Source organism: Scyliorhinus torazame, chromosome 7 (assembly GCF_047496885.1).
Source record: "Scyliorhinus torazame isolate Kashiwa2021f chromosome 7, sScyTor2.1, whole genome shotgun sequence".
NCBI lineage: Eukaryota > Metazoa > Chordata > Chondrichthyes > Carcharhiniformes > Scyliorhinidae > Scyliorhinus > Scyliorhinus torazame.
In genome coordinates this window covers 154,377,398-154,390,683 of record NC_092713.1, presented here as the reverse complement: position 1 = coordinate 154,390,683, position 13,286 = coordinate 154,377,398, and the positions used below count along the sequence as shown (strand labels likewise).

Below are 13,286 nucleotides of genomic sequence, written 5' to 3'. Positions count from 1 at the left end.
GCATCAGGAATAAGGGAGATGAACTTAAAGCATGGATCAGTATTTGGAACTACGATGTTGTGGCCATTACGGAGACATGGATTTCACAGGGGCAGGAATGGTTGTTAGATGTTCCGGGGTTTAAAGAAGAATAGGGAGAGAGGTAAAAGAGGAGGGGGAGTGGCACTGTTAATTAGCGAGTGCACCACAGCTGCAGAAAAGGAGGTAGTTGAGGAGGGTTTGTCTACTGAGTCAGTATGGGTGGAAGTCAGAAAAAAGAAAGGAGCAGTCACTTTATTGGGAGTTTTCTATAGAACCCCCAATAGCAGCAGAGAGATAGAGGAACAGATTGGGTGGCAGATCTTGGAAAAGTGCAGAAGTAACAGAGTTGTTGTCATGGGTGACTTCAACTTTCCTAATATTGACTGGAACCTCCTTAGTGCAAATGGTTTGGATGGAGCAGATTTTGTCAGGTGTGTACAGGAAGGATTCCTGACTCGGGGGGAGGCCATATTGGACTTGGTGCTCGGCAACGAACCAGGCCAGGTGTCAGATGTCTCGGTGGGAGAGCATTCCGGTGACAGTGACCACAACTCCTTGACCTTTACCATAGTCATGGAGAGGGATAGGAACACACAGTATGGGAAGGTATTCAACTGGGGGAGGGGAAATTATACTGCTATTAGACAGGAGCTGAGGAGCATAAAGTGGGAACAATTGTTCTTGGGGAAATGCACAACAGTAATGTGGGGATTGTTTAAGGAGCACTTGCTGCGAGTGCTGAATAGTTTTGTCCCACTGAGACGAGAAAGGAATGGTAAGGTGAAGGAGCCTTGGATGACAAGCGAAGTGGAGCTTCTAGTCAAGAGGAAGAAGGAAGCTTACGTAAGGTTGAGGAAGCATGGATCTGACTCGGCTCCAGAGGGTTACAAAGTAGCCAGGAAGGAACTCAAAAATGGACTGAGGAGAGCAAGCAGGGGGCATGATAAAGCCCCGGCGGGAAGGCTTAGGGAAAACCCCAATGCTCTCTACACTTATGTGAGAAATAAGAGGATGATCAGAATGAGAGTAAGACCGATCAGGGATAGTGGAGGGAACTTGTGCCTAGAGTCTGAAGAGATGGGGGAGGCCCTAAATGAATACTTTGCTTCAGTATTCACTAGAGGGAGGGACCTCGTTGCCATGAGAACCGTGTGAACCAGGTTAATAGACTCAAACAGGTTGATATTAAGTAGGAGGATGTGCTGGAAATTTTGAAAAGCATCAGGATAGATAAGTCCCCTGGGCCTGACGGGATATACCCAAGGTTACTACAGGAAGCGAGGGAGGAAATTGCTGCGCCGTTGGCAATGATCATTGCGTCCTCACTCTCCACTGGAGTAGTACCGGATGATTGGAGGAAGGCAAATGTTGTTCCCCTATTCAAGGAAGGGAATAGGGAAATCCCTGGGAATTACAGATCCATCAGTCTTACGTCTATGGTGAGCAAAATATTGGAAAGGATTCTGAGAGATAGGATTTATGATTATTTGGAAAAACACAGTTTGATTAAAGATGGTTAGCATGGCTTTGTGAGGGGCAGGTCATGCCTCACAAGCCTCATTGAATTCTTTGAGGATGTGACGAGACACACTGATGAAGGTCGGGCAGTGGATGTGGTGTATATGGATTTCAGTCAGGCATTTGATAAGGTTCCCCATGGTAGGCTCATTCAGAAAGTTAGGGGGCATGGGATACAGGGAAATTTGTCTGTCTGGATACAGAATTGGCTGGCCGAAAGAAGACAGCGAGTAGTAGTGGATGGAAAGTATATCTCCTGGAGGTCGGTGACCAATGGTGTCCCGCAAGGACCTGTTCTGGGACGTCTGCTCTTTGTGGTTTAAATGATTTGGATGAGGAAGTGGAAGGGTGGGTTAGTAAGTTTGCCGATGACACAAAGGTTGGTGGAGTTGTAGATAGTGTTGAGGGTTGTTTCAGTTACAACAGGACATTGACAGGATGCAGAGCTGGGCTGAGAAGTGGCAGATGGAGTTCAACCTTGATAAATGTGAAGTGATTCATTTTGGAAAGTCGAATTTGAATGTTGAACACAGGGTTAAAGGCAGGATTCTTGGAAGTGTGGAGGAACAGAGGGATCTTGGGGACCACGTACATAGATCCCTCAAAGTTGCCACCCAGGTTGATAGGGTTGTTAAGAAGGCGTATGGTGTGTTGGCTTTCATTAACAGGGGGATTGAGTTTAAGAGCGGCGAAATTTTGCTGCAGCTTTTTAAAACTCTAGTTAGACCACACTTGGAATATTGTGTCCAGTTCTGGTCGCCTCATTATAGGAAGAATATGGATGCTTTGGTGAGGGTACAGAGGAGATTTACTGGGATGCTGCCTGGACTGGAGAGCATGTCTTATGAAGCAAGGTTGAGGGAGCTAGGGCTTTTCTCACTGGAGCGAAGAAGCCAGAGAGGTGACTTGATAGAGGTGTACAAGGTGATGAAAGCCATGGATAGAGTGGATAGCCAGAGACTTTTCCCGAAGGTGGAAATGGCTGTCACGAGGGGACATAATTTTAAGGTGATTGGAGGAAGGTATAGGGGCGATGTCAGAGGTAGGTTCTTTACACAGAGAGTGGTGGGTGTGTGGAATGCACTGCCAGCAGAGGTGGTGGAGTCAGAGACATTAGGGACATGTAAGCAACTCTTAGACAGGCACATGGACCGCAGTAAATTGAAGGGGTGTAGGTTAGGTTGATCTTAGATTAGGATAAATGGTCGACACAACATCATGGGCTGAAGGGCCTGTACAGTACTGTACTGTTTATGTTATAACTCCTCACAAAGGGCTTCAGTAGCCATTTTACAGATATATTTAAAATATTATTCAAGAGATTAAAGAGATCCACAAGTACCACCGTAAACAAAAGCACAGATCATCAATTTATAGTACCAGCATAACTGGGAGGGTGGGCGGGCGGGAGAGGGGGCAGGGTGGGCGGGCGGGAGAGGGTGGACGGGCAGGAGAGGGTGGGTGGGCGGGAGAGGGTGGCCGGGCGGGAGAGGGTGGCTGGGCGGGAGAGGGGAAGGGTGGCTGGGCGGGAGAGGGGGAAGGGTGGCTGGGCGGGAGAGGGGGGAGGGTGGGCGGGCGGGAGAGGGGGAGGGTGGGCGGGCGGGAGAGGGGGAGGGTGGGCGGGCGGGAGAGGGGGGAGGGCGGGAGGGAGAGGGGGAGGGTGGGTGGGCGGGAGAGGGTAGGGTGGGCGGGCGGGAGAGGGGAGGGTGGGCGGGCATGAGAGGGGGAGGGTGGGCAGGCGGGAGAGGGGGAGGGCGGGAGAGCGGGAGGGCGAGATAGGGGGGATGGGCGGGAGAGGGGAGGGTGGGCAGGGGAGGGTGGGCGGGGGGAGAGAGGGTGGGCAGTGGGGAGAGGGGGAGGTTTGAGGGGAGAAGGGGCATGGTGGGCAGGGATGTGGGGGAAGGGGTGGCGGGCAGAGGGTGGGCGGTGCGGTGGGAGAGGGGGCGGGTGGAGAGGGCGGGCGGGTGAGGGGGAGAGGACGGGCGGGAGGGTGAGAAGAAAGCGGCGGGAAGGGGTAGAGCAGCTGGGGGGGGGTGAAGAGGGTGGGTGGGAGGGAGAGAGGGGAAAGGGGGGTGGGGGAGAGAGGGTAGGCATGGGAGTGGGGAGGGCGAGGGCGGAGGGAGGGGGAAGAGGAGCGACGGTGGGCAAGTGCGGGGGAGGGTGGGGATTGACGGGAAGGGAGAGAGAGGGGGGGGGGGGTGGGAGGGGAAAGTCCAAGAAAGGAAAACAGTGGGGAAGAGGGGAAACGGGACAAGTGGGATCGAGTGAAAAGAGTGAGGGAGAGAAAAGAGGGAAGGAGAGAAAAGAGGGACGGGGAGAAAAGACGGAGGGACTGGAAAGAGGGAGGGACTGAAAAGAAGGAGGGACTAAAAAGAGGGGGAGAAAAGAGGGAGGGGAAGGAAAGAAGGAGGGAGAGAAAAGAGAGGGAGGGAGATAAGACGGAGGGTGTGAAAGGAAGGTGGGAGTGTGAAGAGGAAGTGGATAAATGAAGGAGTGAGATAAAGAGGGAGGAAAAGAAAAGAGGGAGGAAGAGAAAAGAGGATGGGAGAAAAAAGAGGGTGGGAGAAAAAAAGAGGGAGAGAAAAAGGCGTAATTTGAAAGAGGGAGTTGAAAAAGAGGGAAGATAGGGCATAGGGACTGAGGGCAACAAGGGAGGGAGGGGAACGAGGGAGGCAGGGGAACGAGGGAGGCAGGGGAACGAGGGAGGGAGGGAAACGAGGGAGGCAGGGGAATGAGGGAGGGAGGGAACGAGGCAGGGAGGGAATGAGGGAGGCTGGAATATGAGGATGGGAGGGGTATGGGAGTGGGAGGGGTACGGGAGTGGGAGGGATACGGGAGTGGGGGGGGGACGCGAGTGGGAGGGGTACGCGAGTGGGAGGGGTACGCGAGTGGGAGGGGTACGCGAGTGGGAGGGGTACGCGAGTGGGTGGGGTACGTGAGTGGGAGGGGTACGCGAATGGGAGGGGTACACGAGTGGGATGGGTACACGAGTGGGAGGGGTGGAGGGAGGGAGGGGAACGAGGGAGGGAGGGGAACAAGGGAGGGAGGGGAATGAGGAGGGGGAAGTGGGTGAGGGGAGGACTGAGAGAGGCGGAGGGAGAACATGAGATGGAGGGCATAAGAGGCAGAGGGTGAAGGAAAGATGGACAATAAGAGTGCAGGGGAAGAGAGCGAGGATGGGAGGCAGAGGAATTGGGAAGGAAGGAGGGTGGAACAAGGGAGGGAGGGGAACGAGGAGGGGGAAGTGGGTGAGGGGAGGACTGAGAGAGGCGGAGGGAGAACATGAGATGGGAGCATAAGAGGCAGAGGGTGAAGGAAAGATGGACAATAAGAGTGCAGGGGAAGAGAGCGAGGATGGAAGGCAGAGGAATTGGGAAGGAAGGAGGGTGGAAAGTTGAAGGAGGATCATTGAGAAATTGAAGAGAAAAGCAGTGAATGCAGAGAGTAGGGAGAGAAGGGGAGGAAGAGGACATTGATCCATTAATCCATTTTCAATTCAACTTGAACACCTGGAAATGAAAGGCAAGTGCTCTGACGCATTTTACTAATAGTCTATATCCCTCACTATGGGGGCATTACATTGTTATTCTTCTGATTAATCCTGAACCATTAGCACATGTTTGAAGTTTATGAAAAAATTGTTGCTATTCCAAAATCCAAATCTGGAGTTGGGAGCTAGGATGTCAGGATTACATTACATGATCTTTTTGAAAAACATTTAGTCATCAGTAGCTGAAAAATGTTTAAAATATTTCACCACATTTTTAAGAAGCATTGAAGGACAGTGAATAATGAAATGCCACTGGAATTTTGCACACAAGAGGGTGGATTTGACTCTTTGGTTGACTTTGCATTTACAAGCTAGCAACACGAAAGGCATATTTTGAATTTGTCAGTGCTCTGTAACATTGGATCTGACCCACATTACAGCTTAAAGACTGATTAGCATGCAATTGGCCTGAAATTTTCTTTTAGAATAATAGTGAGGATACTAGTACTCATCCATGTTATGGAATAAATCAGACATCAACTTCTGGCCTTCACACATGAGGAGTTAATCAGAGAAACCTATAGATTGCCATTCAAGTGATCCTACTCATCCACGGGTTTTGCCATACTGATACCTTGCGATTAGACTTGGTGGTGAAATTCATTTGATGATGTGGTGCTAGATGCAATTTTACAAATATGGAGTTTTTGTTTAGATTTTAATTATTGTTAGATCTTTAAAAAAAAAAATCTTGTTTTAATCTATCTCTCTTAATCACACTTTTCATTTCATCCCTATTTTCATCTTCAGTACTTGATTTTACAATTAATAAAATCTAATTTATTACTTCCTGGTTTAGACACCCTGCGTGTCTCAGCAAGGATTCTACAGTTGGATTGTGTGAAGAGTCACCGGGTTGTTTCCCTTGCTCACATACACCACAGACCCCCTGCAGAGGGCATCATGCTGGAAATAATCTCCAAATACATCGAGATGGCACTCAAAACATGTGCCATTCATTCCTTAGCTGCTGAGAGCAAAATCCAGTCAATCAGTTTTCAAAATTTTTTTTGTGAGTATTCCCTCTAAGTATTGCCATGAACCCTAGGACGCCTTTGAAATATTACTGCAGTCTCAGTAACTTGTATGTCCTAACTTCTAAAAACATCGCCAGGTGTCCACAAGGTTTTTCCTGCAGCAAATATTTTTTTAAATTAACAGCCTGCATTTCGGAATTGCTTCACACTTTAGTATGCATTGTCATATATAGATGAACCAAGGAAAGTACAGCACAGGAACAGGCCCTACTGCCCTCCAAGCCTGCGCTGCCCATGCTGCCCATCTAACCTAAAACCACCTACTCTTCTGGAGTCCGAATCCCTCTATTCCCATCCTATTCGTGTATTTGTCAAGACGGCCCTTAAACGTCTCTATCGTATCTGCTTCCACAACCTCCTCCGGCAGCAAGTTCCAGGCACCCACTACCATCCGTGTAAAAAAAAAAAATCCCTCGCACATTTCCTCTAAACTTTGCCCTTCGCACCTTAAACCTATGTCCCCTAGTACTTGACTCTTCCTCTCTGGGAAAAAGCTTCTGACTATCCACTCTGTTCATGCCGTTCATCATTTTGTATACTTCTATCAGGTCAACCGCAACCTCCGTCGTTCCAGTGAGAACAACCTGAGTTTATCCAAACTCTCCTCGTAGCTAATGCCCTCCATATTAGGCAACATCCTGATAAATCTCTTCTGTACCCTCTCCAAAGCCTCCATATCCTTCTGGTAGTGTGGCAACTAGAATTGAACACTATACTCCAAGTGTGGCCTAACTAAGGTTCTATACTGCTGCAGCATGACTTGCCAATTTTTAAACTCCATGCCCGGCTGATGAAGGCAAGCATGCCGTATGCCTTCTTGACTACCTTTTCCACCAGCGTTGACGCATTTAGTGACCTGTGGACCTGTATTCCCAGATCCCTCTGCCTGTCAACACTCTTAACGGTTCTACCATTTACTGTATATTTCCCACCTGTATTAGGCCTTCCAAAATGCATCTATCTGCCATCTATCTGCACAAGTTTCCATCTGATCTATATCCTGTTGTATCCGCTGACAGTCCTCATCATTATTCTCAATTCCACCAACCTTTGTGTCGTCCACAAACATACTAATCAGACCAGTTGCATTTTCCTTCAAATCATTTATATATACTACAAACAACAAAGGTTCCAGCATTGATCCCTTCGGAACACCACTAGTCACAGCCTCTATTCAGAAAAGCACCCTTCCACTGCTACCCTTGTCTTCTATGGCCGAGCCAGTTCTGTATTCATCTTGTCAGCTCACATCTGATCCTGTGTGACTTCACCTTCTGTACCAGTTTGCCATGAAGGACCTTGTCAAAGGCCTTACTGAAGTCCATGTAGACAACATCCACTGCCCTACCTTCATCAACCATCTTCATCACTTCCTCAAAAAACTCGATCAAGTTAGTGAGACACGACCTCCCATTCACAAAACCATGCTGCCTATCGCTAATAGGCCCATTTGCTTCCAAATGGGAGTAAATCCTGTCTCAAAGAATCATCTCGAATAATTTTCCTGCCATTGATGTAAGGCTCACTGGCCTGTAATTTCCTGGATATTCCTTGCTACCCTTCTTAAACAAAGGAACATTCTCCAGTCTTCTGGGACCTCACCTGTCATCAGTGAGGATACAAAGATTTCTGTCAAATACCCAGCAATTTCTTCCCTTGCCTCCCTCAGTATACTGGGGTAGATCCCATCAGTCCCTGGGGACTTATCTACCTTAATGTTTTTCAAGACGCCCAACACCTCCTACTTTTTGACCTCAATGTGACCCAGACTATCTACTCACCCTTCCCCAGGCTCATCATCCACCAAGTCCTTCTCTTTGGTGAATACTGATGCAAAGTACTCATTCAGTATCTCGCCCATTTCCTCTGGTTCCACGCATAAATTTCCTCCCCTATCCTTGAGTGGGCCAACCCTTTCCCTGGCTACCCTCTTGCTCTTTATATACGTGTAAAAAGTTTTGGTTTTCCCTTAATCCTATTTGCCACTGGTTTTTCGTGACTACCTTTAGTCCTCCTAACTCCTTGCTTAAGTTCCTTCCTACTTTCCTTATATTCCTCACAGGGATAGTCTGTTCCCAGCCTTCTAGCCCTCATCGATGCTTCCTTTTTCTTTTGGCCTAGGCTCACAATATCGCTCATTATCCAAGGTTCCCGAAATGTGCCATACTTATCCTTCTTCATCACAGGAATATGCCGGTCCTGAATTCCTACCAACTGACATTCGAAAGCCTCCCACATGCCAGATGCTGATTCACCCTCAAAAATCTACCTCCAATCTAGATTTTTAATTTCCTGCCAAATATTGTTATAATCAGCCTTTCCCCAATTTAGCACCTTCACCCGAGGACTATTCTTATCTTTATCCAACAGTACCTTAAAATCTACTGAATTATGGACACAAACCTCACAGCCATTTCTCGCATCTGAATATTTATCAAACTACATTGAATAAATGATTAAATGCTTTTGTGATGTTTTTTCAAAGACGACTGTTGATCAAGACACTGGAGTAAATCCTTGTTCTTCTTTAGGCATTAATCTGGAAACTTTCAAATTCAGAATTCACAAAAGCTAAGGCACCAGAATAGATTGACAGAATCTTGCTTTACTCTCTCACTGATCAGCTCTGACAATGCAGAACTCCTTCAGTACGGCACTTAAAAGTGAGCCGGGCTCTTCTCCTGAATCCCCAAGGTGGAGATTCAACTCATAACTTTCTTACTCCAAGATTTACTCACAAGAAATAATATGGCTTTAAGGCAACAAATCAAAATATTCAGAAATGTTCTGACAGGTGAACAGAAGTCTTAATGAGTGGTGATTTCCCACCAACTCTCCTGGAGACAAAGTCCTGAGTCGGAAAACTTACGTAATATCTACAAAACGAAGTACATGTGTTATAATCTTCATGTTACCTCCAGAGTTGGAGCAATCAGTCTCCCTGTGAGTCTCGCTGAGTACGAAATCCCCCACTAAGGGGGCGGGGAGCCTGAGGACGTTCAGAATTGAGTTCTATTTAATGTTGGCCAGGTATGGAAACGACATGGCAGACCTGGCTGGGATCTGACATATATTGTAAATAATTGTTTTGCAATAAACCTAGTTTTCTTTTTACCAACTCGGTTCGACTCGTTTGTGGCCTATAAAGCATGTGAATTACTTGAATGATTAATTGGCAAATGCTTAAACTACACAATTGACCTTGAAGTCATTATGAACATCCACACCAAGTTACAATTTTGCTTGACAGACTGATGATAATAGCCGTTTATAGGAATAGAAAGAAAAACAAATGACTGATCTCTTACTAATTGAAAGCAAGAACCTACCACGTACTATACAAAAAATAAGTTATACATTTTTGGTGTGGTCTACTTTTTCATGGACTGCACTATGTTTATACTATGTGGGAATGATTGAAAGTAAGGAACCTCGATCTTGAACTCCATCTTGAACCTTCAGTATTTGTATTGCTTGGAAATATTTGATTCCAGATACATTACAAAACTGCAATTGAAGTCCTTACAAGTTTGCACAGAAATAAGCCATTTGTCCACATCAACATTTATGCAAGCAAATAGTTCTGATCCATATTTGCCTGTTTTCATAATCCTTTCCTTTATTCTCTTATCCAATCTAATCTTCACCTTGTTAATGCCTCAAATAGGAATTTTGGAAGATTACCAAGAATATATCCACCTCTGCCTTAAAAATATTCGAAGACTCTGTTTCCACAATCTTTTCAGGAAGAGAGTTCCAAAAACACACAACCCTCAAAGAAAAGGTTTCGCCTCATCTCTGTTCTAAATGGCTGGCCCCTTATGGTACAAAGGGAGCAAAGTGTAATTAGCTGAAATTAGTGGGAGATGTTGTCCTCTTACGCATAAACAGTTATCAATGGAAATAAAAACCTTTCACCAAACAAATACCCCCCTCTACAAATGTCACGGACAACTGTTCAACTCCATCTGTGAAAATAAGAGAAAATTAACCTCCATTGTAAAGACATTTTTAAAATGGGTTGAATAGCTGACTGCTTTCAGTGGATTACTTCAGTTACCATGGGCGTCATTCTCCGACCCCCCGCCGGGTCGGAGAATGGCCGTTGGCCGCCGTGAATCCCGCCCGCGCCCCCGCCGAAGTCTCCGAAGGGAGAAAAGTCGGCGGGGCGTTAATGGCGCCGCTGCCACGGAGAATGTCACGGGTCTGCGCAGGGCAGCCGATTTTCGGCCTGCCGATATTCTCCCTTCCGGATGGGCCGAAGTCCCGTCGACGTGATGACCGTTCACGTCGACGTGAATCAAACCTCCTTTTCATCGGCGTGACCCGGTGCTCCAGGCTCACGCCGACCAGCGAGGAGGTGAGTGACGGCCTGGGGGGTTGGCTCTGGGTAGAAAATGGCGTGGCCGCAGACTGATTGCGTGAGGAGAGGTGTGTCTCGGCTTGTGTGTGTGTGTGTGCGGCGGGGGGGGGGGGTTAGAGTAGGCTGGGCTCCGGGGGAGTGCCGGGAGGGGGTCCGTGCTGGGGTGGAGGTTGGGGGGGGGGTCCGTGCCGGGGTGGAGGTTGGGGGTTGGGTCCGTGCTGGGGTGGAGGTTGGGGAGGAGGTCCGTGCTGGGGTGGAGGTTGGGGGGGGGTCCGTGCCGGGGTGGAGGTTGGGGGTTGGGTCCGTGCTGGGGTGGAGGTTGGGGAGGGGGTCCGTGCTGGGGTGGAGGTTGGGGGTTGGGGGGGTGGTCCGTGCCGGGGTGGAGGTTGGGGGGGGGGTCCGTGCTGGGGTGGAGGTTGGGGGTTGGGGGGGGGTCCGTGCTGTGGTGGAGGTTGGGGAGGGGGTCCGTGCTGGGGTGGAGGTTGGGGGTTGGGGAGGGGGTCCGTGCCGGGGTGGAGGGGGGGGGTCCGTGCTGGGGTGGAGGTTGGGGGTTGGGGGGGGGTCCGTGTTGGGGTGGAGGTTGGGGAGGGGGTCCATGCTGGGGTGGAGGTTGGGGGTTGGGGAGGGGGTCCGTGCCGGGGTGGAGGTTGGGGGGGTCCGTGCTGGGGTGGAGGTTGGGGGTTGGGGAGGGGGTCCGTGCTGGGGTGGAGGTTGGGGAGGGGGTCCGTGCTGGGGTGGAGGTTGGGGAGGGGGTCCGTGCTGGGGTGGAGGTTGGGGAGGGGGTCCGTGCTGGGGTGGAGGTTGGGAGTTGGGGAGGGGGTCCGTGCCGGGGTGGAGGTTGGGGGTGGGGTCCGTGCTGGGGTGGAGGTTGGGGGGGGTCCGTGCTGGGGTGGAGGTTGGGGAGGGGGTCCGTGCTGGGGTGGAGGTTGGGGGTTGGGGAGGGGGTCCGTGCCGGGGTGGAGGTTGGGGGGGGGGGGTCCGTGCTGGGGTGGAGGTTGGGGGTTGGGGGGGGTCCGTGCTGGGGTGGAGGTTGGGGAGGGGGTCCGTGCTGGGGTGGAGGTTGGGGGGGGGGGTCCGTGCCGGGGTGGAGGTTGGGAGGGGTCCGTGCTGGGGTGGAGGTTGGGGAGGGGGTCCGTGCCGGGGTGGAGGTTGGGGGGGGGGTCCGTGCCGGGGTGGAGGTTGGGGGGGGGTCCGTGCTGGGGTGGAGGTTGGGGAGGGGGTCCGTGCCGGGGTGGGTGATGGGAGGGCAAATGAGTTGGTCCACCTGGCCAGGTGCCAGCCTCCAACAGTTGGACCCATGCGGTCCATGCCACCTGGCTGGGGGGAGGAGGGGATATGGGCAATGATGACATGTCGTCGTTCCCCCTCCCCCCCACCAGGCCGTCATGTTTTCAGACCATCCAGCGATGTTGGCCGCCGTGGTGGCAGCCGCTCATGTCTATGTTGCCCTGGATGAGGAGGAGGAGGAGGAGGAGGAGCGTGCCAGAGAGGCAGCGCAGGCTGCCGCAGAGGGGCAGGCGGCAGCCGCCCATGCTGGAGGGACACCTGACCGACAGGACGAGGAGGGGGAGGAGGACGTCGCGGCCCCATGGCAACGGAGGCACCCGAGGGCGCCCCGTGTGTACCGGCCCCGGCAGTCATACCAGGACCTCACGGACCGGGAATGCAGGAGGAGACTCCGGATGAGCCGGGAAACCGTGGCACACATCTGCCACCTGCTGGCACACCTGTCACCGCGTGGCACTGGCGGGGGACACCCTCTCCCCGTGTCCGTCAAGGTTACGGTGGCCCTGAACTTTTATGCAACGGGGTCATTCCAGGCACCGAGTGGGGACCTGTCCGGCATATCGCAGACATCGGTGCATCGGTGCATCCGGGCAGTGACAGATGCCCTTTATGCCATGGCGCACCGCTACATCCGCTTCCCCGTGGACCGGGCCAGCCAAGATGCCCGGGCCGTGGGCTTCTCTGCCGTTGCCGGGTTCCCCATGGTCCAGGGCGCGATCGATGGGATGCACGTCGCCGTGCGGCCACCTGCAGAGAACAGGGCCGTGTTCACTAATAGGAAGGGGACCTATTCAATGAACGTACAGGTGGTCTGCGACCACCGCATGATGATCCTGCACGTCTGCGCCCGTCACCCAGGCAGTGTACACGACTCATTCGTGTTGTCGCGGTCATCCATCCCCGGCATGTACGAGGGACGCCATCCCCGGCTGAGGGGCTGGTTGCTGGGCGACAGGGGCTACCCATTGCGATCGTGGCTGATGACGCCTATACGGAGGCCACGCAATGAGGCGGAGAACCGCTACAATGATGCCCATGTAGCGACAAGGGGAGTGATCGAGAGGTGCTTTGGCGTGCTGAAGATGCGTTTCAGGTGCCTGGACCTCTCTGGGGGCGCCCTCCAGTATCGGTCAGATAGTGTCGGCCGCATCATTGTGGTGTGCTGCGTCCTGCACAACATAGCCCAGCAGAGGGGCGATGTGCCGCAGGCAGAGGAGGGCGGAGTGGAGGAGCAGCAGGAAGAGGCCCAGTCCTCCCCAGATGAGGGGGATGGGGGCAATGGTCAGGGCAGACGGGGTAGACACAGGCGGGTGGCTGTCCACCGTTACCAGCTGGCCCAGCGGGCACGGGACAGACTGATAGATGCCCGCTTCACTGACTAGATGGGCGTGGGAATCGGGTAGTATGGCCACAGACCGCACACCATGACAACAGCCGACCACCCCCACCCCCCACCCATCCACCCACCCAGCACCCTCACCCCCCTCCCCAACCCCACACACCCCACCCG

General features: G+C 51.8%; 1 protein-coding gene across 3 annotated transcripts in view; it reads right to left on the bottom strand.

The window, feature by feature from the left end:
* ralgps2 (Ral GEF with PH domain and SH3 binding motif 2) overlaps positions 1 to 13,286 on the bottom strand; it is a 677,925-nt gene that overhangs the window by 137,497 nt on the left and 527,142 nt on the right. The window lies entirely within an intron of this gene.